This window comes from Bacillus rossius (assembly GCF_032445375.1).
Source record: "Bacillus rossius redtenbacheri isolate Brsri chromosome 9 unlocalized genomic scaffold, Brsri_v3 Brsri_v3_scf9_1, whole genome shotgun sequence".
NCBI lineage: Eukaryota > Metazoa > Arthropoda > Insecta > Phasmatodea > Bacillidae > Bacillus > Bacillus rossius.
In genome coordinates, this window is record NW_026962012.1 from 13040452 (window position 1) to 13067977 (window position 27526).

A 27526-nucleotide genomic window follows, 5' to 3' on the forward strand; every position below is an offset into this window, starting at 1 on the left:
CCATTAGATCTTTTGGTGATATTTGACGAGAGGTCCTTTTCCATGAAAACCGTTTCCTCGTAATGTGTTTTTTTTTCAGTACCAATTTTTTGAAATGATGTATAGGGAATATATGTATAGGGAATATAGAGTAGGTAATGATGTATAGGGACATATTGGGGTGAAAAAAATTATAAAAGAGAATATGTTGGAAGTAATAAAGACAATTTTTTGAGAATTTATAAGTTTATATCCTTGTACAGTATATTAAATATTGCTGATTTTACATAACCTACAATTTACTTAAGTTAAGATCACCTTCAGGTGCGAAAATGTAACGTAGTAGGAAAAATAAAGTGTGAGGAGAATTTTTAGATTTTAACAACAATTTTACTCATTGTTTAATCAACTTATGTTATTAACCATTTACTTTTATTATGATCAACTAGAAGTGTAAATATCTAGCCTTCTTGAAAAAAAAAAAAAACTACAGAAACACCATTCACAAAAAATTAACACTATAAAGGTTGAACTTGTTAATTTCACATAACAAGATGGATGAACAAAATTAATGTAGCATATTTATAATTTCACTTCACTACACATGTTATTTCTCTATGAACCATAAAATCAGTAATTTGTATTTATATCTTTGAAGGTAAAACTTCCTTGCTCAAGTAATGATATTTGTTTAACGAATAAGAATAGTTTTTTTCACAGTTCATATGTAATATTATATGACGAATATTTGTAAAACAATCTGGTATTGGTGGAAAAGATTTAACAAAAATTATTGCTAGCTAATAAAAGTTTTGTTTGGAAGAAATAGAGAAAACGAAAGGGAATTGATATAGGAACTTCGAATAGTAAAGACATGACATTTTATGACTGAAGAAATTGAACTTATAACTGGTGAAATATTTTGAGGAATTATAAGAAATGATAGTAAACAGGAATAATATTAATGATTTGAAGAGAGTTATTGAAATAAAGAAGAACTATTATTTATAAGAATATTTGAGTACTACAAGGCGATACCAGGAAGAATACTACGAGTATAAACTACGAAGACTGAAATCATATTAAGGCGTTTCCAGGACGAAGAAAGAAGTATTTCTAATACTCAACTGTACGAGAACATACGGAAACGACGAGAGGCGTTCCCAGGACGAAGACGATCAACGAGAGGCGTTCCCAGGACCAAGACAATCAACGATAGGCGTTTCCAGGACGAAGACGATCAACTATAGGCGTTCCCAGGACGAAGATGGTCATCTAGAGGCGTTTCCAGGACGAAGGTTTGAAACAACGAAAGGCGTTCCCAGGATGAAGACGACTCGTTAATACTAGGCGTTCCCAGGACGAAGGTACAATACAGCGAATGGGCGTGCCAAGGATGAAGACGCAGAAGATTCATTGCTGAGGTCCTGGCTAAAAGAAGGCAAACCTAGTAACGCATAGTTCGTTACCACGGAACTATAATAACAGGTCGGTTATATAATGATGAATGAATGTCACCACATTTACTAGCATTTATTAGCACGAAGTATATTGACTACAACAAACTGAAAATTTTAACTCAAGTTTAGAGATCCCACATACATGATGTCAGAAGAAAACAGGAACACGTATTTCTTGAGGGGAAATAATTCAAGGGCTACATCAGAAACAGATCCATCTGAAAACACAGATCAAATTGAAATAGACAGTAACATCAGACAGGGCGACGTACCAACACCGCAAATAGGCGAAGTAGATACGAGAATAAGGGAAACTAACATGTTAGGAATGGAACAAATATTTAGGTTCATGCGCGAAGCGGAGGAGAAACGAGAACAAAAAGAACGCGAAGCGGAGGAGAAACGGGAACAAAAAGAACGCGAAGCGGAGGAGAAACGTATACAGGAAAAGTGCGAAGAGGAGGAGAAACGTAGACAAGAAATGCGCGAAGCGGAGGAGAAACGGGAACAAAAAGAACGCGAAGCGGAGGATAAACGTAAACAGGAAAATCAGGAACTATTAGAAAATATTAGGCAAATTAATACAGCCATGAATAGAATGGTAACGGACAAAGAAAGAAAATTTTCTATAGTATGTGATAGGTTAGAAGGAATAGAAGGGGATCTATCTAAAGTAGAAGAGAAAGTAGATGAACAATTGAAAGAATGTGAAAGTAAATGTCAAAATATCGCGGTAACTATAGTCGAGGAAAAATTAGACATAACCAACAGACGAAATGAAGTTAGATTTGAGGGAGTAGAAGGAAGAATCGGTGAAATAGAAAAAGAAATGCAGTTGCGAAATACCGTCAGAAATCATAGAGAAGTAGAGGTAATACATTCACAGACTACAATACCGGAAACTATTAATCTAACTAATTCCGCAGGAAGTATTCGAGGTTCGGATACGAATAATAGCATCATGCAAACAGCTATAACAGATCCGATATTAGCTTTACATCATCCAGCTAAGAAATGGTTAGACAACATACCAACTTATTCCGGAATTAGCACTGAAAATCCTATGCGATTTTTGAGAGCATTCGAGGAATATTGCAAAACTTTCGCTCTACACGAAGCAGATAAGTTGAAATGTGTGAGTCATTGTTTAAAGAATACAGCTTTCTTTTGGTGGGAAATGTTACAAGATACGGTTACTGAGTATGAAACATTTAGAAAATTATTCACACAACAATTTTGGAATACTAGGGTTCAGAGCAATCTAAGAATCCAGTTACATGCCGAAAAGTTCGACAAGAAAAATAAAAGTTTAGAAGCACATGTTAGTGAAATGTATGAACGAACCAGGTATTTAGATTGTAAAATGGAGGATGCGGAGTTCGTTGCACTAATATTATTGCAACTACCTATTAAATATCAATTACAGTTTGCGGGTAGACAATTTTCAAATATTGTAGAATTCAAGGAACAGTTATTAGTGTATGACAAACTCGAAAAGTTGGAGAGAACGACGACGAACAGGGAAACATACGAACGTAGAGAACCGAATGAAAATCGTAACAATAGTAAACCGAATGTACCTCTGTATTCAAATTGGCACCAAAGAAAATTTGAAAATACAGGAGAACAGAAACCACCGCGAGTTAACACATTGGGATTCAATAATTATAAACGAAACTGGTATGACAGAAACCAATACAATAGGAGAAATTTTTGGAAATATGGTAACCAGAATTATAATAGAAACAATTATCAGGAATCAGATAGGAGATATAAATTTTCAAGACCACAAATGAAGGGAAATTGGAGAAGGAATGACGACTATTGTAAAAACACACCGAACGCAGGAGGGGCGGTGACTCAAATGACACAAAATGTGAATACAATTGAAAATACGTCACAGGAACAGACAAATACTAGATTTCCGACACAAGGAAACAAACCAAGGGACCAAGTCGTATGTAATTTAGTTAAAACACCAGAATGGAGACCAAACACCAAACTTACGTTTGAAAATTCAACACATCCGAACGGACAAGGAGGAAGTAATGTAATGAGTTTTAACAACCGTGAGTTTAATTCAAACGCGATATGGCATTCGCCAGAGGCTAACCAAAATGCGCAACAGTTAAACTAAGTAGGGTTAGAGAGGATAGACTCCGAACGTCTAACCCAAAACCAGAGAATGGAGTCGAAAATAACTATAGCGGAAAAACGTTGAATATGTCTGTGAGAAGCAATACGAAACAATTACACACTATAATTTTAAATAACAATGACAGGGAATTTTTAAGCGACGAAACAAATGAAGAAACCGCGATTAACGACAAAGAAGCTTTATGTCCTGAAATAACTTTAATGATAAACGGAGTAAAAGTACCAGTATTGTTAGACAGTGGGGCTGAAATTTCTTGTATCAGTTCTGACTGCGTCGAGATGATTGAAAGTTCAGGAGTAAAATTACCTATTCTGCCTGTACCGAACTTAAAGATCATAGGTGTGACGACTAAATTTAGCCCAATCATCAACAAACAGACATTATTAGAAGTGAATGGACTTGGAACAACTAAGTTAGTACCAGTACTAATTGTGAAAGGATTGGCGAAACCCATTATTCTAGGTACTGATTTTCTAACTAAATTCAAAGTTATATTAGATTTTGGAGGATGGCTCGTGACTACTAATGACGACGGATCGTCATCAACCACTGCAGAAAATTGGCAATTTACTGATCATTGTTTAGGCACATTAAAGAAGGAAAGAATGGAAGCACAAATATGTTGTATTACCACTAAGGAGTTAATAGCTTCATAAGCAGATTTGAAGAATGCTACGTTAGGTATTGCATTAGATGACGAAAAATTAAAAAGACGTTTATTTGAAGTATTATTATTACATAGAGAAACTTTTTCCGACAAACCTGGATTAAATAAATTATATCAAGCTAAAATTGAAATTAAGGAGGGAGAGCCTTTTCACAAGAAATCATATCCCATTCCGGCCAAATACTTAGACGAAGCTGAGAAATACTTACAGTTAATGTTAGATTGGAAAGTCATAAAAAGAGCAGCTAGCCCTTACGCAAACCCAATCATTTGCGTTAGAAAGAAGGACGGAACTGTTAGATTATGTTTAGATGCTAGAGAAGTCAATAAAATTACGTTGCGAGATCGAGAGAGCCCACACGCTACGAGTGACATACTACGATTATATCAAGGCGTAAAATTTCTTACTACCTTAGATTTATCTGCGGGTTACTGGCAAATTCCACTTCAAGAAAATTCTCAAAAGTATACTTCTTTTCTATTCAAGAACTACCAATATGTTTTTCAAGTGATGCCATTCGGACTTTGTAATGCTGTTGCAGAATTCACACGATGTTTAGATGAAACATTAGGCCCAGCATGTAAAAGCTTCGCAAGAGCCTACGTAGACGACATACTGATTACATCTACCAGTTTTGAAGAACACCTGGAACACATCCACCTAGTCTTGTCTCGCTTGGAGGAAGCAGGCATGACTGTTAAACTTTCTAAGTCCGTGTTTTGTAGACAGGAGTTACCATTCTTAGGTCATATACTTACTCTAGTTGGTATTAAAACATCGTCAGATAAGCTACATGCCATAACAAATTTTCCTGTTCCGAAAAATGTAAATCAACTAAGAACGTTCCTCGGAGTTATCGGATTCTATCGAAACTATGATAACCGAATCGCACAGGTGGCGTTACCACTATTTAGCTTGTTGAAGAAGGATAGAGCTTGGAAATGGGAAATAACCGAACAGACAGCATTCGAAGATTTGAAATCCATTTTTCTTAAAGAAAAGGTTATCTACCATCCGGTACAAGAAAGAGAATTTTTATTATATACAGACGCTTCTGATTATGCTTTGGGTACTAAATTAGCACAATTGGACGAAAACGGAGTAGAAAAGACGGTAGCTATGGCCAGTAGAACGTTAAACAGCGCTGAAAGGAACTACACTGTCACCGAAAAGGAGACTTTAGCCATCATTTGGTCTTTACAAAAATTTCGAGATTTACTCTTAGGCGAACAAATTAAATTATTAACCGATCACCAAGCACTGACATGTTTGAAAACTGGAAAAATTTTTGGCAGTCGATTAACTCGATGGAGTTTACTCATGCAAGAATTCGACATAAACATCCAACATATTAAGGGTAAGGAAAATTTGGTTGCTGATTACCTTAGCAGAATACCAGATTTATCTTCCGATGTACCGTCACATGAGAATCGCACGAAGGAATATATAGTAGCGAATATGCTAGCGGATAAATTTAAACAAAATAAATTGCTCACAAACATTGTCAGAAATTTAGCAACATTACAAGTTGAAGATGATTTTTGTAAACAATTTACAAGTAAGCTACGAGATACTGAAATAACGCACAAAATACATTTGAAATATTGTATTTCGGAGGACGGTATTCTATTTTATAAAAATCACAACAAAAAGAAATTTGAAGACGAATGGAAACCCGTTATGCCTAAGCAAGTCATATTACAATTAATTCGAGAAACTCATGAAATTTGGGGACACATTGGATCAAAGAAATTAACCGAGTCACTGAGTAGACAAATATTTTGGCCAAACTTGCAGAAAACTGTCGCCAAGGTCACATCTTCCTATGATCTATGTCAGAGAACCAAGTGTTCACAAAAGACAATGGTAGGCGAATTACAATCTATCATTCCCGAGGCGCCATTGAAATTAGTGTCCGTAGATTTGTTTGGACCACTACCGAGCTCAGCAGCCAAAGTAACCTACATTTTTGTCATGATGGATATATTTTCAAAATATACGAAGTTATACCCAATCGTTCACGCCACCGGTAAAATTGTATATTCAAAAGTCAAACAATTCATTAATGAAATTGGTCAACCGAGAGCCGTTTTGTCTGATCGAGGAACACAATTTACAGGAAAAATTTGGCAGGAAGGATTGAGGAAATTAAATATTATCCCTACCACATCTTCTATAAGACATTCTCAAGGAAACCCAGTAGAGCGCGTAATGAGAACATTAGGGAACATGCTGAGGTCGTTTTGTCACGAATCACATGTTGGTTGGAGGAATAAAATTCCTTTCATTGAATGCGTGATCAACCATACAGTGCATAGTTCATCAGGTTTAACACCACATGAAATACTTACTGGACAGAGATCTACTCTAATTCCTGAAGTAATATTGTCTAAACCTACTGCAGTACTACCTAGTAACGAGGAAAAAGATCTGGAAGGAATATTGAAAGAAATTCAAGACATGGTAAAATCTCGTTTAATAGCTGCCGCCGACGCGCGCAGAAGAAGACTAAATCCTGCAAATAAAATTAATTTATCTTGTGGCGATTTAGTACTAAAAAGAACTAATTACAGTAGTCAATTTTTGGAATTAGTTACAAAGAAACTTTTCTTATTATATGAAGGTCCTTATCGTATAACTAAGGTTATAAGAGAAAATTGTTATGAATTAGCAGATATTGACACAGGGAAAATCATAGGTCATTACAATGTAACCCAATTAAGAATTTATAAAGACCCTAAAATGATAGAGAATTAAATTGTCAGCCTTATTGAAAAACATACCATTAATTAAAGTTTGGAGGGGCAAAGTAATCGTTTATTTGAAAGTTTGCCTTATTTACACACACCCTAATGATATCAATGCATCATATTTCTATAACGTGAAAGGATAATGAAGTTACTAAGTACGAAAACAAAACAAAATTATGATACAATTGTTTAACTATGTTTAAAATAGAAAACATGTACTTATTAAATGGAGAATTGTTTTGTTGTTTTATTATTTGAGTGTGAATCGTATGTAACTCTTGTAAATATGTAACGATGATATGTGTTCAAGTGTAATTTTGTCCATAGTGTATTATTGTTATTGGAAGAATACCTCCAGTGTATAGTGTCACCATACACAATGTAGACATTCTTCGGAGGGGCATTCTATAAAGGTTGAACTTGTTAATTTCACATAACAAGATGGATGAACAAAATTAATGTAGCATATTTATAATTTCACTTCACTACACATGTTATTTCTCTATGAACCATAAAATCAGTAATTTGTATTTATATCTTTGAAGGTAAAACTTCCTTGCTCAAGTAATGATATTTGTTTAACGAATAAGAATAGTTTTTTTCACAGTTCATATGTAATATTATATGACGAATATTTGTAAAACAATCTGGTATTGGTGGAAAAGATTTAACAAAAATTATTGCTAGCTAATAAAAGTTTTGTTTGGAAGAAATAGAGAAAACGAAAGGGAATTGATATAGGAACTTCGAATAGTAAAGACATGACATTTTATGACTGAAGAAATTGAACTTATAACTGGTGAAATATTTTGAGGAATTATAAGAAATGATAGTAAACAGGAATAATATTAATGATTTGAAGAGAGTTATTGAAATAAAGAAGAACTATTATTTATAAGAATATTTGAGTACTACAAGGCGATACCAGGAAGAATACTACGAGTATAAACTACGAAGACTGAAATCATATTAAGGCGTTTCCAGGACGAAGAAAGAAGTATTTCTAATACTCAACTGTATGAGAACATACGGAAACGACGAGAGGCGTTCCCAGGACGAAGACGATCAACGAGAGGCGTTCCCAGGACCAAGACAATCAACGATAGGCGTTTCCAGGACGAAGACGATCAACTGTAGGCGTTCCCAGGACGAAGATGGTCATCTAGAAGCGTTTCCAGGACGAAGGTTTGAAACAACGAAAGGCGTTCCCAGGACGAAGACGACTCGTTAATACTAGGCGTTCCCAGGACGAAGGTACAAGACAGCGAATGGGCGTGCCAAGGATGAAGACGCAGAAGATTCATTGCTGAGGTCCTGGCTAAAAGAAGGCAAACCTAGTAACGCATAGTTCGTTACCACGGAACTATAATAACAGGTCGGTTATATAATGATGAATGAATGTCACCACATTTACTAGCTTGCAAAACTGACACTCGGGAATAATTAATATCACTTGAAATCCCTGACTAAATTTTTTTCACACTACCAGATTGCTAAAGTTAGGAACAACTTGAGTTAAAATTCACAAAATCGTTGTATACAAGCTAATCCAAGGTTTTACGAACTTTTCCACGACATACCCAACTCTACCCCTGAATTAGTCCGGACAATAATAAATATATTTTAATTAATGGTGTGTATTACAAATTAATTAAAATAGAAGTATTTGCAATGATTATTCATTATTTCAACTTCGTAGAAGTTGATGGCGCCCACAAATTAAATTAAATGATTCATTCTTTTGTTCTTATCATATAAATACACTAGAACGAGTCTAAGTACTTTCGAGTATTATAAAGTCAAATATATTTATTATAAATAATAAAGAATTTGATAGTTAAGGCCCGTTTAACACAATGGACTGCATTGTAAATTACTACTATAAAACAACACATTAAAAGTTCACCTTTTTGTGCAGACACTAATATTTGTTGAAAAAATGTATTGTACCATTCATAATTCATTTAAATAATAAATAAAGAGACCATATTATTTATAAAATGTACTATTACCTCTCATGACCATCAAAAGACAAAAATCATATCAAAATAACTATGAAAATATTAATTTATTGTCTATTCTCTAACTGTGTCAAATTCAAAATCATTAGGCCTACTTTCAAAAATGAAAGTCGGCTAACAAACAATAAACTAAACTTAAAAAAAAACCACACATAGAAATTTGAACCAAATGAAATTTTTCCTTTTAAATACACATAAGTACTACCAACTAACACACACTACTGAATTAATTTCATTAAAAATTATATACCTAGATATAATTGTGCAAAACAGTTTTTTTCTTGTTCCCACATCACAAATTACAATACCGGTAATGTAAATGTCATTTATCCTTTCATATATGGCACTAATATTAGATTAATACAAATAAACTACTCAAAATAAACATTTGTTTATATGTAAAAAAAATTTCCTGCAGTATCATAGTATTGTATTCATAATCAAACATATTTAATTGTACTCAGTTATATATATTGTATAGGGGCACTGTTAAAGATCTTTCAATTTTTTTGTTTGTTCAATTTTACACGACGACATTGGACAATTCTTCATTAGTCAATATGGCCCCAACATGTGGCGCCAGCTGTCTCTTGAGTGCGAGTCCTTTACAATAACTCCTACAGCCGCTCTGGTTTGACATTGCAACACTGTGTCTGGCCCTCACATCTCAAGATTTTTGGCCACTCCCAGCCATGAAAAAACAACCTTGTCCTCGGACAAATGATTGGTTTACAGCACAATCGTAAAGCTACTAGATCTATCCTTGGCCAGTCCCGCAGGCTTATGTAGGCATGATGACTTAGCGATACCTGCATGTGAAGTTTCGCCACAATTGCAACCCCAATGCGTAGAGAAGACTGTACTGGTAAAGGAGGCTTTGCAGCTGAAGAGACAGACCCGAGGTGACGTTTGCGATGCTGGACACAAGTTCTTAGTGGTGAAAGAGTGTTTGGGGACAGTGGGGCTTAGACAAGGACCATTAAGTGAGTTATTGTTCTGTCAGACTCGGTGGACATGTAAAAAGCAGGATTTTTAGGTTAGTATCCTATTTGGGCAGACTTGGAGTGATTTTTTTTTTACGTCTTTGTCCACATATTAGCGACTAAATAAATGTAGATTAAAATAATTGGGTATTCTTTGAACTCTATATTTCCCACTCGTAACAGTAAATAACAGTTTAACAATTTTTTAAAGATTTTTTTATGTAAGTTATAATGTGTAATCTTTTCTTGTAACTTACTAGTATGCCAGACTGTATTTTTGATTTATTCTTTAAATTAATTGTTTAAAAAGTTTCATGATGTAGTGGTCTGGCCTCTTGCCTCCATGGATGTCCATCTTCACTGGTGGACGTTTGCTTCTTGAAAGGATCTAAATTTAAAAAACTCATACTTAGTGATAGGCCCTTATGTAGGCCCTATATACAACGTAAATTTGATATTTTACTGACTTGTTCACTTTAAGCATTTTTCTTTAACATATTTTGTTGGTAAATATTCAAGCTTGTGTCACATGGAGGGCAGAAAAAATTTCCTGAGTTGTTTCTGTGAGATATATTTCATACAGTTGAACTTATTGCTTGCAGTAAATTAATTTAAAATACAAATCATAATAATATATTTACTTCACTTCATTATACATGCAAAATAAGTACTGCATATTAGTTTCTCACTTGGTAGTGTGTTAATTTAATGTTTTTGAGAAGATAAAAACTACAATATCCAATATAATTCAGCTATCTAGGTATACGTGTAATGCAGGGTATTGTGCTTATTGTAGGCCTACAAAACTATTGCTTTATACCAACATCAAGAAGTTCATTCACATTCAAAGCTGATGTATAGTTTTTTTTTAATGTGACTTGTAAGTAATCAGTAAAGTTTATTTTATAAATTAGAGTAATTTGACTCGTTCAACATGTTAGTGCTGAAGAAACCATTTTACAAATGTATTTAAATAAAGTTGCAAAACAACAAATGTTATATCATCAGGTTGGTGTCCTTGTTTAAAATTATTCTCATGTGTTTGTCTAATGTATTTAAAATTATAAATAGGATGCATAAGGATTAAATAATATGTTGAACTTTATAACAAACCAGACCTCTGACTAGCTAAAATTGGTCTTTTTGTTATATGCTTACCAACATGAGAAACATTTGCTAGGTTTGAAAATACTGTTCAGATATCGCAAAACTGTTGCTCTAAATGGTTTATGATAAAGATAAAGTCACTCGTGAACAATTACTGATTTTAACTTTTTTATTTTTCCTTTATGAAAAATGCACAACACACACTATCCGTCATCTCCCGATCGCGAGGAAACCTGTACATGATGAAAATACAAACTGGTTGAACAAAACACCTTCACTGGCTCCAAAATATAAATTTACTGTTCGTTGGTGCCGAAAGTTGAAAAATAAATTCTCTTCGTTAGTAAATCCTGTGGTTGCTTGCAATTCTTAATACATGCCGAAGGACTCCGTCCTTGGAATGACGAATAAAAAAAATTTAATTTCAGTGTGGGCTTAAACAGAAGGCTGTGATCAAACAAATTCTAGTTAAAAATGTCCAAAAAAGGTTTCAAGTTTGGCTTAGCTGTAATGCAGCCAAAATATTGTCTCATTCACTTCATTATTGTTATGTAGTGCACATAGTTCTGAACCCTTTGGGTTTCGTTTCTGGTTGCGTGGCCCACCAAGCATTCACTGTTTGTTTACTGCATCACCAACAGCATAACCTACTCATACTTCCGGCCTCCACGCCCGTTCGCATGGCTGCCAACATAGAAATTTACACCACAATACACATTACACTCCTTCTCTCCAAGAATGATCCACCGTACTAAGTTAACATTCTGATTCCTCCTGGACACACAGAACATGATCACTTAATATTTTAATCTTCTCTCTGAGATGTGATGTTTGCTTCACTGCTGCTGGTTCCGTCCCCAGCCCCGCGTTTTGTTCACCCGAGCCAGGAACGTCCTGTAGGGAGAATCGGAGACTTCCGTGTGGTTCCTCTGCTGAAGGCCTCCACAACCTCTGGTCCTGTTCATGGGGTGAAGAGACACCCTGAATGATGGCCTGGAAATGGCCCTGCTACTCCTGCCGTCAGGCTGCGGGGGTAAACTCCATCTCCTGGATGTTGCTGGATCATCCAAAAATGGCTCTGCACTGTCTCCTCGAGAGACTAGTTTGGGCCACGTGTTGGGAGGACTCTTCCAACCCTTCTATTTGCGTTAATTTATCTCCAACCCTAGGGTCCCTTCTTGGCGATGCCCGCTACAACCCCCTTGAGTGGAGTTAACTACATGGCGCAACAGACTGCTATTTCCGGATGCACCACTGACTGGAGTGTGCCGTAGTAACTGGTCAGTTGCCGTCTGGTGATCAGCCCTCTGTCCTCTTAAACCTGGAAAGTCACTGGGCCTTCACTCCACAACACCACCACTTAGGGCCAGTTACATAGTTGCAAATAAGTATACGGTTAGGCTCAAAATTTTCTCCCAACGTTAACAATATCTTCCCTGACTCCTTCATCTGTCTCGTGACCCAATGAATGGGGAAATAACTTTTCTTTAACTTCTCTTTAACATTTTTACACTGTACCCAACATATGGCCCATTAATAGCTCCGCAGTTGTTTTGCCTATCACCATGCTGTAAGTTGTGCGCACCAAAAATAACATTCTTTGTAGTCTAGTATTCCTATCCCCTAATTTTAACTTCCTCAGCTTATCCTTGACCGTCCGGACCATCCATTCCGCTAAACCATTACTCGCCAGATGATACGGAGGTGCATAACGGAAGGTGATGCCATTCCTTTGTATAAATTTCTTAATTTCACCTGATGTGAAGGCCGTCCCATCATCTGACAAACTAGTCTGGGACACCATGTGTGCTAAAGATGCTCCGCAGCTCCTGTATCACAACTGCTCATGATTCTGTGCCACTAGCTTCACCTTCATCCATTTTGCAAATGGGCCAGCAAACTCCACATGCTGATGGGACCATGGGTTCTGAGGAACACTCCATGCTGCACGTGTCTTCGCCAGAGCTCTCCGTTCTGACCAACAAGTCTGGCAAGCGCTGACAAGATGTTTCACTATTGATTTTCGACCACCAAAATTAGCTACGTGCTACGGGTTTTGATCGCACTATGCCATCTTGTGATGCATGCATCATTTGCAGCAGATCAGCTCGTAGTTGGTGTGGAATCACCACCCTTGTGCTCCACAGCAAACAGTCTCGATAAACTGATGCTTCCAACCTTGTGTTCCATTATGGTCGAAATTGCCCCTTAAGTAAATCCTGTGGCCAACTGTGTATTTACACAGTTGTGTTAACACAAACTATGAATTTATAAATGGACTACATTTACATAAATAATGGTAGTAGGCTAACCTGAGACTGTGTAGTCTCTGTTATGGCTCACTCTCACTGAAATACATGACTTGGCTCTGGCGGAGATATGGCAATAAAAAAAAGAAGAGAAAAATAATACCTGCATCATCTAAAAGTGTTTGTCATATTTGATGGTGTTTATCAATTTTATGTCTCGTATGTGTCAAAACATACATCACCATATCTTTAGAACAGTTTTAGTTAGCTTGACTGCATAATTTGTATTTTTAAACTGGAGGAAGAAAAAAAAACATAATAGAAGTGATTTCTTATCTGTCAGGTATGTTGAGGGTGATGAACTAAATACCACCAGTCAGAAGGGACATAAGTGATGTACTCTGTTGGCAGAGTGAGTAGTTTTTCAACTAAGCTGACTGAATGCAGATAGTATAAATTCTTTAGCTTGAAAGGAAGTTAGACTGATATAGTAAATTATATCTCCTGACAAACTCATTTTACTGTGAAAGTTATATCCATGGTAATATGAGTCACTCCCTCTAGAATGCCCCTTCCGAGATAACACGCAAAGAGTTGTATTTCATCACCTCCATTAAAATTCTGAATTTGGCTCAGTCTGCTGCTAGCATTTGTCCCCAGTTACCAGTGTCTTAAAGTGGTTAATATTGTAAGTGTATTATTTTGAAGTGTACAGTAGTTACAGTGGTGCTAATGTGAGACTAACAGTGGGCATGTTCTAATGAAAAAGTTCCAGGTACTTTAATATAATTGATTGCAAGCCATGTTATCTATGAAAATAATTTTTGTTTAGGAATTTTACTAGCATTTTTCTTGACTGTTATATACAAAAGACTTGAAATCCAAAATGGTAAGTGGTGAGAGAAGAATAGCCATAAATTGCTTCAACCCATTAAAAAAAGGTGAATCACTCTCTCATAAAACAGGAGCTATGAGTTTGCAAAAGTTTGTGATGCTTGTAGAAAAATAATAGGAAAAATGAAACAGTTAATGAAGTTTTTAACAACCTTCAGAGTACCAGCCAGGCAGTCAGTGCATTCAAACTCTGCAAAAGATCTGGTTGTGTTCTTTCCTTCACAAGCTTTTCAAGATTTCAGCATAGTTCTCTTCATGAAATAGGTTAATCTCCTGATGACAATAAAATGGGCTACACAAAATATTTATCAGAAAAGGTGATGAAAATAAGCACTGTGATTATGCAAAAATTATTAGTGAGTGCATAGGATTCCAACAGTGATACTAAATCTGGAGGTGATATCATTTTAAGAAACCTAAAAAATTATTTCCAAAGTTACACTAGTAGAAATAAAAAGCTTGTGATATTAACTCTTTTGCCCATGGAAACTTGGGAGTGTAAGTAGAACAATAAGGGGGTTTAAAGCCTCGTGTTACATGGTTTACCAAGCCAGAAAGCTTCTAAAAGAAAAGGGAAATCATCAACTTCAGATCAAAGGCCTGGCAAATCCTCTCAACTGAGGTAGTAAAAACTGTAAGATGCTTTGATGAGGGGGATGAAGTCAACAGGGATATGACTGGAGTTAAAGACCGTGTTTTATTGAAAGATTGTAAAGGATAAAAGATTCATGTGTCTAGACATTTTAACTCTGTTATATAAAGAAGGCATACTGCCTATTCAAAAAAAAATATCTAGACCTTAAAGTTGGATTTTTGAAATTCGCAGAGTTAAGGCAAAACGAACAGCTCCATAGTTGGTCAAAATGGTACACATTCTGTATGTGTGTGTACCACTCATCAGAACCTAACACTGATGATTGAAATCTCCAGATATCTTACACTTACAAATGGAGAAATAAAAACCTATAAGCACTCTCTGGCAAAGGTGATGTGAAGCCCAGGAAATTTTGACTGTTAGTCTACCCTGGACTACAGTTCTCAAATAGCAACAGGATAACACATTTGAGAGCATAATTGAAACAGTAACTTATCAGTGGATTTCTGTATATAGGTGCAACTTGGAAACTATACAGAAAACTGTCTGAGTTTGTTGATTCATTTTGTGATAAAGTCTCAGTTTTTCGACGTCATGATTTCATTGCAAAGCAACAAAATCAATTCATGAAATACATAAAACAAAATTTGTCAGATTCAGAGTTGGCTCTGGTTTGCGACTTCTCATACTGGTGGTTAAGGATGAAACCCAGGGATATAGATGGACTAATGACCAAGCAACTGTGCATCCATTTATGGTGTGTTACAAGAACTACGAAGGGAAAAATCAAACTTCTGAGTTTTGTTGTGATTTCTGACTGTCTGGAACATAACACAATTGCTGTCTACCTGTTTCAGAAGAAACTTTTAAACTTTCTGAAGCAGCGGTTGAAGAGAATTCCCATAAAGATATTCTGTTTTTCAGATGGGTCTGGTTGGTGCACAATATAAAAACAAGAAGAACTTACGGAACTTAAGAAATACGGTCTTATTGATGTCGAATGGCATTTTGCAGCAACTGCACATAGGAAAGGGCCGTGTGATGGTATTGAAGGCATCGTTAAGGCGATTGGTGCATGGAAAATATTATGATGAAACTAATTTAACAGTATTTATTTTTGATTCTTCTTTTTAAGTCAAAAATATTCAGTAGTTATTTTTTAATTTTTTTTACATTGTAAATGTATTTATTTTATTTTCAAACCTACAGTAAAATGACAAAACTTCAATTTATTTCATGTAATGATTGTACAAATAAATTGGACCAAGTAACAGGTAAAAAAATTATTTTAATTGTTAAATTTGCAGTTAAGTTTTGAAAATTTCAATAATTCATTGATGGTCTATTTTAGAAGATATTTAACAAATAAATTTCAATTAAATTGAAAAGATATTCATAGACACAGGACAGTTACGTATGTATTCTTGTATCCTTTTGATTTTGACACAATCTGACTCAAAACACGTACACAGGAGTGATAGTTTTAGCACTGCGCGTAAAACTTTCATTGCCAAAAAGAATGTCCCTGCAACATGGCGCTGAGGTTAACACTTCTTGGAATTACGTAGTCAGGCGGAGCGGGTCTTCGGGTGGGAGTTGTGTTTTTGGCGGGGGAAGGGGGAAGAACGGTGTGCAGAGGGATAGAATGTCCGGTGGAAGAGGCAAGCGGGTGAAGACACGTGGTGCCAGCCAAGGTCACACTTTATAGTTGATGCATCCCTCGCCTACACAAAAAAAAACTATGTCCCCGCGGAGAAAAAACTTGTGTACCATAATTCTTTTCACTGGTTACATTTTGAATTTAAGTAGAAAACTAATCAACTAATTCTACATGTGTTTTTCACATAGTAATTGAAATCACACACTTCTACAGCATTTGAAAAAAAAAAAAACTACACCCACAAATATTTTGTAATGTAATGAATAATTTATTTTCTAATGCAATAAGCTACTACTTTTCTATACACCATTTGTGTACTCTTTTGTGGATTTCCTGACTGTTGCTGTCAATCAGGCTAGGCCAAAATAAAACTAGTTCAACTATTTTTGACTTCAGTTGCATGAGTTAACAATTTAAAAATAAAAACCAACAAATTTGTTTTTGTATATACAGAGATATTCAGTGATCGTGCATGCAGAGAACATTGATGAGGACTGAAGACCGGATCGGTGATGCTTGAGGGCGAAGCCGTGTCTCATTCAAAAGAGCACTCTTTTGCCAAATCTTTAACTGTACACTGTTATGAAGGTTACTTATTAAGTTTTGTAAACTGTACATTTAAGTTATCAAATACGTTCAATGTTACGGAAAATTTGTGTCAGAAGTTCAGAAGTATGTATATGAAAGCTCTAAGGTGGACTTTTGTAAATTAATAAATGTAATATCTTTATTCATTGTCATAGTGTCATTATGAAATCATTTCACTGCAACTTGAACGCATATTTATTCATTTCCAAAATTTACGAACAAATATCATCTTGTATACATGGAGTTAGCCTATATGTAGTCACTGACTGTGTAATGCCAAAGAGATATGTGTATCTTAGAGACAAGCGTATCATTAAGCACAAATAATAGTCTACTTCATTGAGATGTGTATAAAATAGAAAATGTTAGTGTAACAGTACAGTATCATTTGAAATAAGTGGAACATGCCTTAGTTATTAAATTAAAGTATTTGTTATATTCATCATTAGGCATCTTACGAATAACAATGCTTATAATTACTAAAAAGGCTTATATTTTAGAAAATTTACCTCTTAAGGAAAAACCGTGAATCCTTTTTGGGAATATAAGTTTGCGTCATTGGAAATCTTTTGATGATATTTTGAATTTTCTACTTTCGTCCTTTAAAAATTCTTGTTTTTTTTTTTTTTTTTTAAATAGCTTATAACTTTGAAGTTTATAATTTTATTAATAAGCCATTGATATTTTTGTATTTAACATATATATATATATATATGTTTAAATGCCTGAAAATATATATTTTGGCAGATGTTTGTTTATGTAGTTATGCCCTTTCACATTTTTATACATTATATTCTTCTTCTGTGGGCACTTAATTTCTTGCTGCTAAAATTATCGGTAAACAACACAAATGCACCTTGTATATTATATATGTCAAATATTTTTTATAGTTTCATACCCACTGTAACACTACTTCCATTCAAAGAATAATTGAGGGACTGAGAACAAAAACCAGGTAAGTGATGGAATACTCATTACGAGTAAATGGTTATTAGAGTCTAGCATTGTGTACTAAATTCTAGATTTATATTACAGGTGCTATAATTTTACATTACTATAAATATATGTCATATCAGAAATAATTTTCATTTGCACAATGTTGAAAGAAATTGAATTTTTAATGAAAATTTCCTATTTTTTTAATATCAGAAGCTTAGTATTTATTTTGCGGAAAAAATGCATAGTGAACTTATTCTTTTTTCAAGCTGGTTCCCCCCCCCCCCCCCCCCCCCCCCGCCCCTTCTCATATAATGCGTTTCAGTTCAGTGTGTCGAAGGCAGAGAGCTGATGGCGGAGGTCGCAGTTCGTTAGCTAGTGAGCCAGAGTGTGTGAGTGACTGTGTGTGTGCTCGAACTGAGAACGACCTCAAGACCAACAATATGGCTCAAAATGTTACTGAGGAGTGATTGAGTCGGCACCCGGTGAAGTTTAGATATTCCATCTGTGTAAAACCAATATTAACAATTATTTTAAGGAATTTCCTGTCATTTAATGCCGTTGATCTGCAATTGAAACTTTTTGTCACATTGACATAATAAACATAAATTTTTCTTAGTTTCAAAGTCCTTGAATGTAAACGTAAAAATACTAGAGTCACAAGTAATTTTATGTATGCAACCAAGAAAAACCAGGAAGAAAATCTAGGCAACATAAGTTCTACAAAAATTATAAAGGATCTTTTAGTAGACTGGAACAAAAAATGGTTTGTAAAAGGTTTCAAAGAAAGCAAATTGATGCATTCGGGTACGTTATTTGTACATTATCAGAATATAGGAACCATAATGTCGAGCAGTGGTACATCCTCAGAATGTTAAAATTCTTAAACTTCTTATAAAATTTTGTTACAGTACCAAAAAAAATTCAAAATATTATGTTACTACTGTTAAGCAGAAGACAAGTAATTGGGAGAACTTTAGGTTAATGGGTACTTGTTGAAGTTAATTTCTGACTAAATATAGAAACCCATAATATTGCATAGGTATTCTGGTAAATTTTTCTATGCTTAGTGTCAGTGATGGGATGATTAATTCACACTTAAAGTTTATTTTCTGATGAAAGCAGATACTTTTTTGCCAACTTGAATTTCTGGAATGATTTTAAACAGCATGGGTTGGTGAAATTTTTTCCTTTGTAGTATTTGTTTTTGAAGTGGGAAACTTGTCAGATGATGTAATGTCATGGTTTTTCCATCATATCTTCATACTCTTCTTATTCTTTCTTCTCTTAATATGACTGTTTCACCCACTCGTCAACTCTAAATGCTGCAGTCGGACATATGCATGAAGTTATTTTATATTTTGCACTTACATACCCATGTTATTGTTCATGCAAACATTACTGGCTGCTCAGATGTGTGAATAGTACTGAGTAAAGGTTGCACGGGGGTAAGACATAAGATCGCACATTCTGGTTTGAATTCCCCAGTTCAGCGAGCTTCATTTTGATTTCCACCTTTTTTGAAAAATACTTTTCCAGTTTCCCTGCATTTTGTCGATGTTTGTGTCTGTCTCCAAAGTCCTCTGTAAAACCATAAGTTAAGTCCAAATGAATAAGTAATAGTGATTTTAAATTAAAGTTACAAAATTGGACCATTTTCATTTTTACTTTTGAGGGAGTGTAGATGCAAATGTAACTTCATGATTACCCACTTTACACATGCCTCAATCTTTCCTTCCTTGTCCATTCTTTATAATGACCAGAAATGACATATCTGATAGTTATTCAGGTGGGGAAGAACAGTTGAATTGTATTTACTTCTTACAGGGTTTATATTTTTGAGTAAAACATTAGACTTGATTAGTCCAGAAATTAAGTAGTTTAAGATGTGAACCAAGTTGTGTGTAGTTAAAAATCCTGTGTCAACTCATACTACCTATGTAAAAAATTATATTTTGGCTAGGCTCTTGCTGAGAAATATTCGGGTCTCCATAACCTAACAGATTAATTATAAACTTTGGTCTGAATGTGAGTTTTCTCTGACTACAGATAGGAGTACTGAGGCCAGTGGCATAGGGTTTGCATCCAGTTATGTTTGATGGGGTGTCAAGTACACAACATTCATTGGCTGTCGGTGGTATCACAAGAATAAGACTGTTACTTCATGGATCACAAAGCTAGTGATTTTCAAAAATGTTTCAGTATGAGGCTAGTGCCTCTCTCCTATATAATTGCAGAAATGTCGTATCAAGAATTATTTTAAGGAGGTCCCATGTAAGCCTGTCACCATCATAATTTGCACCCTAGATCATTATTTGGTTAGTGTGATTTTTTAAATTTCTGTAAAAGATGTCTGTGACCTGGAAAAAACTAGACATTTATTCTCAAACAAGTAACTGATTTTTTTATTTCAACAGTGTGAACTGAAGCAGCACGTATTGTTGTGATCTCAATTTTGTGTTGCTGCTTAGTGCAAAGGCAGCCAGCCTACTCTACTGTACCAAGACATTCTGGTACAGTTTAGAGAGAGGTACACTAGATGGAACCTACTCTGTTTTTATTAATTCCTATTAAAAACTTAATGAAAAATAATTATTATGTTGCAACAGTTTCGGGCAGTAACTATATCCTTTATCTATTTGTGCCCCAATTGACTGGTATGTACCTACAACAGAGGACTATAGGTTATGTACTTTTTACAAAAAAATAAAGTTATAACCTTAAAGAAATCTAACAAGAATTTGACTATCACATTTTAAAATGACTAATTTTTAATTTTCTCTAGCATTTCTTATATTAAGTTAAGATTTGTTTATTGTTTAGCATTGAAATACATTTACAGACAGGTGTTACCGAAGTTCTGAAACAAATTAAGTTAACTTATCTTCTGTCAAACTATATAAAATCTTGCTGGTAGCCTTTGACTTCATCCATTGAAGTAATATAATAAATTAAAAACAAAAATGTTATAACATAATGAATAAATTTATTCAAAACAACAATAGTGATACTACATATTTATGATTATTGAAGAGCTTTGAGTAACAATTATTGTTTGAATTCAGTTCATCAGATAGGAAATCAGTAAAAAGTACTCCTAATTTCTACAAAAAATATAAGATTTAAGGCTTAACTAAGAAACATACATTTTTTTCCTCTTTGGCCAATGGAAAAAGTTAGAACACAACCTCAATACGATGTTGCTAGGAATTCATAGTTGTGTAATGGCTTCTGATTAGTTATGATTTAACATACTCTTTAAGAAACTATAATTTTGCGCTGTAGTGCATTCTTATGTGAATTCATTTGAAATAAAAAAAATATCTCTCCTGTTTATCATTGTCGGATATGTTTTTGGTTTTCATTATTGTATATTTGTGTAACATGATTTGTCCAGTATCTTGATGCAGTATTGTACACACAAAAGAGATGTAATTGATGGACTACACTAAACAAATAAAAATGAAACTATCACATAGGCCTTTTCAGTATATACGGAGGGCAGGAATTTGTGATATGGTTTAAGCAAAGATGCACTAGTTAAGTTGCATGTAAGTATTTTCTGGCACTAACTGTTGGGTGACTTAGTAATTTAGGGAAAACTAGAGTTTGAGCATTGCAGAAATAGACAATTCATGTTGGTTCAGTTTCTATGCCATGTGATGTTTATTCAATCAATTTGGGTTGAACATTTAGTTTCTGAAGAATATGTTTTCTGACATGTTTCTGCAACTAAAAATTGTAGGTATGTTGTATAGAAAATCAAAACTAACTAATTTTAATTGTAGGTCAAAAATTATTTACTAAACCATAATTTTTTTTTTTTCAAATTAGTTTAAAATTTTTTAGTACATATGTTACCTGGTCAGTATTAACTATAACTTGCTTCTGTAGGTATTGGTAATATGTTTAAATTTTAATCTGCACTCTTTGTTTTACTTGTAAATAATTGAGATACTCTGATCAAAATTGAGAACATATTTAAACTACTTTGGGTTAAATTTTTGAACAGAGTAAACTTTTAAGCCATATAACCATGTAAGGTTTTCGCAAGTGCTTAAAAGCTAAAACATGGGATCTAAGATGTAGTTATGGTAAGAAGTAAGGATGGATACAGGAGAGAAAAGCATTGAGATTTTTTTCCATTTGGCTTAGGTACATGTCATTTGGATGTGACAGTTCCTCATGATAGAAACTTTGATGCAAATTATTAAGACAATGCCAGTGTCAGTTTCGAGATATGATTTAAGGATGAAGAATGGAATGAAATCAAAAGATAGGCAGGGCTTTTGAAGAAGTTCACTTAATCATAAACCAACTATTCCTCTCTGTTTGAAATTTTGGTGAACGTAGGTGGCAAAGTTGATAGTTCTATAGCAGGGTGGTACGCGGGTAGATGGCACTGTTGCTAAATGCACATAGTGTAAATGGGACCATTGGCGAATTCCCCTTCAAAATCCTAACAATCTGTATTCCCACCAACAAAAGAAGATAATTTGAAAGTGGTTCTATCCCCACCCTCCTCCCTTCCCCCAAAATGAAATTCTGTGTATGCTCCTGAATGGGACGTACAGCATTATGCTTGATTAGTTTTGGAGAAATTTTTTTTTTTTTTGTTAAATATAATCCTACTTTCTTTTGTTTCATAAAGTTTAGAAAAAAATATAAAATACATAATATAAAATTTTTATTCATGGTATGTATTCATCAAATATTTCTTTCCTCCCATTTTAGTTAAGTCAGAGATAAAGTTTTTTTTTCATAAAACTTATGCCACCCTTTTTTTACATCCCAAAGGGGTTGAATTTTGAAAAAATGTAAAAATGATGTCATAGTTTTTGAGTGTTTATTATTCTTACCCACTGCCTTACCTGCTGCTTGATACTGCAGAGTAACAAAATTCTTACTTTTAACACTATTCATTGGTAAATATTTTATTATGCAATGGCAGTTACATGGTCCTCTGGGCCGTGATTGCTTGGGCATTACTGTCACATGGCGAAACCAGCCCTCAGCAGGACTCAGTTATGAGCACCAGTCTGTACACAAGTGTACACACCATTATGTCAGAAGTCCATTGCCTTAAGAACGTTTAATGGTAGTCATCTTGGAGTCTCGGACAGTGGTTATGCTCGTAATGGATGAGCTTGTAATAGTGTGACATTGTGATGAGTGGCTTAGTTTATTTCATACAGTATTTTTATTTGCATGTATATGTACAAAAATACACATTGAACAAGTTTTTATTATACATTATAAAGAAATTAAAAAAATAAAGAAATTCTCCTGTCTTCTGGTAAATCGAGACATATTGTAGACAGACCATCGACAATCTTCAAACTAAATTTTAAAAATTCCTTGGTGTAATAGTCATAAACTTGAACTAGAAAGTGTTAGACTTAGTATAGTTTGAAGAGTTTTGTTTTTAAAAAAACAAACTAGCAGGACTAAATTGGAAGGCATGTTTTTGAAAGAAGTGATGAGTTCAAATTCTCTTTTTGTAATATTTTTAAATTTGCAAGTGACATGATTACCCTGGTTTTTTTTCTTTCCTCAGTGATCAATTCTGTCAAACTCTGTGAGATTTCTTATCCAAAGCAGAACAGTTATACAATATTAATATTTTATTTCATAATTACTTATGAAGTAAAGTGCTTTAATATATTTACCAATTTATTTCTCCTTATTTCTGTCTTGAAAATAACTATAAAATGTATTAAAAAATATTTTCTTAATTATTAATATTCTACATAATTTTTAAATGATATCAATGCAAACAAAATTAATCCATCAATGTGTTGACAATCCTGCAGTTTTTAGAAATGTAAAGAACTCATGACTTAATTTTTTCTGTTTACAAACTGCTGTTTATAAGCTTGACCTTTAGTTCAATTTAATTGTCAAAAACAATGACCAATAGTACTTTTTCCATTGCAGGTAAGTAGATATGAATTTAAATTGAAATAATATGAAAAATAGTCATTTTATTTTGTGATAATTTTATGTGTGTAGATTTTTCTCTTTGAAATGGCTTAACTTTGGACAAATGTTTGGTTTTCCTATCAATTCATTGAAGAAATGGGTACAGATTTTACTGGCAGGTATAAGTAACGTCAACACTTTGAGTAAAATAAATTAAATGCATTGTAAAGTAGTAAAAAATAAAATTATAATGAATAACTTAAAATAAAAGAAGTTCTCCTTATGAATTTTAAAAATATCTATAGAACTATTTTTCTTCTATGGTAAAAGCTGAACTTTTTATCTTGTGTTTTTCTTGGGATTATAAAGCATGCTGTCAAAGATTTTCATGTTTCGACATAAAAAAACTGTAACATATGACATACAAAATGTGGATAGTTTTTGTTGAACATTTGTATGTTGTATTTGCATACATACATATTTGAGTTATACAGTTAGATTACAGTGAAGTAAGCTTAATTAAAGCCTTGTTTGGTGTTTTCTTTCAGTTAGTGAGAAGGTACAATGGGGAAAATACTGGAATTTGATTTTAACTGGAATGAGTTTCCACCTGGCTATGTTTAAGCTATCTAAATTTTAAGCATTTGTAGACAGGGATGTTTTCATAATGTTTATTGTTCAATTTGTATCAATATGAACTAATATATGTTAAAAAATTTGCTAGTAATAATTATTTTTTAAGTTACTAAAAAAATTAATTAGCGTGAAATAAGTTATGTCCGCCTAATGGTTAAAAAACTTTTAAAAAATCTGTTCCGTGGTGTCTTGCTGCATGGTAAAAAACACGCATGAATAGACTAAATTAAAAAAATTTCATGTATAATAAATAACAAAAGAAATAATTTCCAAGTGGCCATGATTTAAAAAAAGTAAGAATTAACTAAAGTTAAAATTAATTAATTGTTTTGAAAATTAGGTTTACTTTGGCTTACAAAATGCTTTTGCAAGCATGTAAATGAACTGTGTACAACAAATTAGTTATTTTTAAGTATTGTAAACAGTATTGCTGTTTTTAACAATTATGTTTGTACGTAAATATGGTCATGTCAGAATAATGAAGCAGAAAAAGCTTAAATTGCAGTAGACTTTACTATCTGGGTAGCATTTTTTTTAAACATACAGGTATAAACACAGTCATCATGGCTTATTCCACTACAGGTTGGGAAGATCAACTCTATAAGTTTGGCTCACTAATATGTTAAACCACCAGATAGCAGTTATGTTCTTTCTCTGTGACATTCGTCATTTTTTCACTGATGCTATGTGCACATAAGACCTGTGAATCTCAGCCTTCCCCTATGTGTTTGTTGATGTATTGTCATTGCAGAGTTTACAACAGTTTATATAATGGAAACACTTCCTAATTTTTAAATGAACTGCTTTTACTGCACAGTAATAACTGAAAAAACCTATTTGCATCCTGCTGCATTTCCCCCCCACATAAGTTTGTTGTTTTATCAGGGTGTCGACAAATCTGGAAAACAGGGAAATGTCAGGGAATATTTTTTTTCTGGAAAAGTCAGGGAAATGTCAGGGAATTTTAACCTAGCCTCATAAAAGTCAGGGAAATTCTCAAGGCAATTAATAATTATTTTACTAAAATTTACAATTACTGCTTGCTTGCGCATCAGTATTTTCTGTTGCGGGTTTTCTAGGACGTTTAACAAAATTAGTTGCGTAGTACCGTACTTTCCGGTAGGGTGTGCTAGTGTGTTCTTTTTGTTCTGTGCCAGAGGCAGTTTTTTGTTATGTTTTGGTAATGGCTGCCGGCCGGATTCGTGTGTGTGGATGTTATTACCCTCCAAAAATTGATAGTTTCAAAACTCTTTCTGCTGCTATTAAAGATCCCCTACTAGAAGCAAAGCTTGCATTCATCATAACCCTGGCCAATCATGTTGAATCTTTTCTCACTGAATTCCAATCAGATCTACCTTTGGCCCCTTTTTTGCACAGTGCTCTCACATCTGTTTTGAACAACCTAATGACAAGGTTTGTAAAAGAAGAGGTACTTAAAACAGCAAGTAGTCCTAAATCTATAGATGTAAAAGATACTAAGAATCTAACATCATTTGAAATAATTGATATAGGGTTTGCATGTCGTGCTGCACTAAATACCTTCAGATTATGGAGTTCCGTCGTGATTGTCGCAATGCATTAGCGAAAATGGTGTCAAAGTTGTTGGAACGTAGTTCTTTAACTTATCTACTTTCAAGAGCAATTACATGCTTTGATCCTTCTGTCGCAGCTGATCCCAAACCTCGAGCATGGCGAATGAATTCTCTGCTTGACATTCTGACTGAAAATCGTTGGCTTTCTGGTTCAACCACTGACAATGTTCTTACAGAATTTCAGCGCGTGTGTTCTCTTCCTTCTGTAACAGTATCTCTTAAGAAGTACACAAGAAGTACAGTGCGATTGGATTCATTGCGGAATAGCATTTTTCAAGAGAATGGTAGTAATCCATCAATTCTAAGAGTAATGAAGATGATTATGATTCTGTCACATGGAAACTCGAACGTTGAACGGGGTTTTTCTGTAAATGCTGAGTGTTTAATGACGAATCAGAAGGAGACCTCATTGATTGCACGGCGTATCGTCTATGATGCTGTCCTATCCTATGGTGAAGTGAGAGATGTCCCTATCACCAAATCTCTTATTCATGCGGCCAGAAATTCTCGAGCGAAGTATGCAGAAGTGAAAGCTAAAGAGTCCATTGATGCTTGTTCCAAGGAAAAAGAAAGGTGGCAAAAAAGGTATGCTGAAATTGCTGTGAAAGACTTGGAGGAAAAAAAAAAAAAAACAAAATTGCTGCAAAGGAAGCAAGTCGTTTGGAAGCTAAAATAGACACACTGAGGAATCAGTAATTTTTCTGCGTAGTGCTGTGTTATTTCAGTGTGGTCATATGTTTGTGTGTGGATTAGTACAGATGTTGGGATTACATTTAAATGGTATTGTTTATCTATATGCATAATATTTTATTGCTTGAAATACTTAAACTTATTTTGAAAGTTAAAACATTTGTATTGCATGGTAAGTACACTATTGTTTACTTTGCCTTTAGTTTAAGTTTTTAATTATTTGCAAAAATGTTACAATGCAACAAAGGTCTGTTCAGTTAAATATATAAGGTTTTTTTATTTCCGTATAGATACTATTATGCAATCTGACGCACACACACACTCTCCCACACCAAAGTAGGGAAACAAAATTAAAAAAATAATCTTACAATTTACAAGAAAGGTCAGGTAAAATCACAAATTTTGATCTGGAAAACAGGGAAAAGTCAGGGAATTTTGTAGAGCTGGTTTTGTAGACACCCTGTTTATGTTAACGTTTAAAGCCATGTTTGAAACAGTGCCGACTCGTTACGGAGATCAAATCTTCATAAAATATATTTCGAGCCCTTACTAGGTTATGCAATTTAGTTGATTTAGACCCTAAAAAGGCAATTTCATACGCTGTAGTCAGCTCGTCAAGACTACAACACTACTGGATA

At 34.2% G+C, this 27526-nt stretch overlaps 1 protein-coding gene across 2 annotated transcripts in view; it reads left to right on the plus strand.

The window, feature by feature from the left end:
* Positions 1–27526, plus strand: part of LOC134542647 (stress-activated protein kinase JNK) — a 427819-nt gene that overhangs the window by 558 nt on the left and 399735 nt on the right. The window lies entirely within an intron of this gene.